The sequence below is a fragment of the Taurulus bubalis genome (genome assembly GCF_910589615.1).
Source record: "Taurulus bubalis genome assembly, chromosome: 3".
Lineage (NCBI taxonomy): Eukaryota > Metazoa > Chordata > Actinopteri > Perciformes > Cottidae > Taurulus > Taurulus bubalis.
In genome coordinates, this window is record NC_136591.1 from 29,960,064 (window position 1) to 29,960,651 (window position 588).

A 588-nucleotide genomic window follows, 5' to 3' on the forward strand; every position below is an offset into this window, starting at 1 on the left:
GCTGTCGGAGCCCGGCCGGCGGCCACTTCTTTGCGTCCTTGAGAGCCGAAGAAACTGCCGCCCCGCGCTTTCACTCTTCACACGGATCACAGCCGGGTTGCGGTCCTCATTTCAAGCAGTGCACGGCGCAGATGGAGAGTATAGTGAAGCGGACAGTTTTGTGTGTGTGTGTGTGTGTGTGTGTGTGTGTGTGTGTGTGTGTGTGTTTTTTGCACTTCTAGTCTCCGCCGTTCATAAGATGCCTCGAAGCTGCCGGGACTGTGGCTGCTGCCCAATGACACGGCGGTCAAATCCCAATAAGGGGTGTCCGAATAAAATCACTTCAGCAATGCTCCTGAATTCGAATAACGTATACGAGGGATGGATATCGGACGGGTTCCCATTGCAACGTGTATCCTGTCCCGTGACAACCACAAAAAAAAAGAAAAAAAAAAGCCTATCAGCTGCAATATCCTTTTCTCCGTGTAGTTTCGGTGCACGGCATGAAATGCGTCACCGTATCCGGCTATAAACGTGGACGGGCTCAGCTGCGCCGTATCGCCAAATCAACGCACCTGAAAGCAATCTGTGCTCATCAAGGTTAATTGT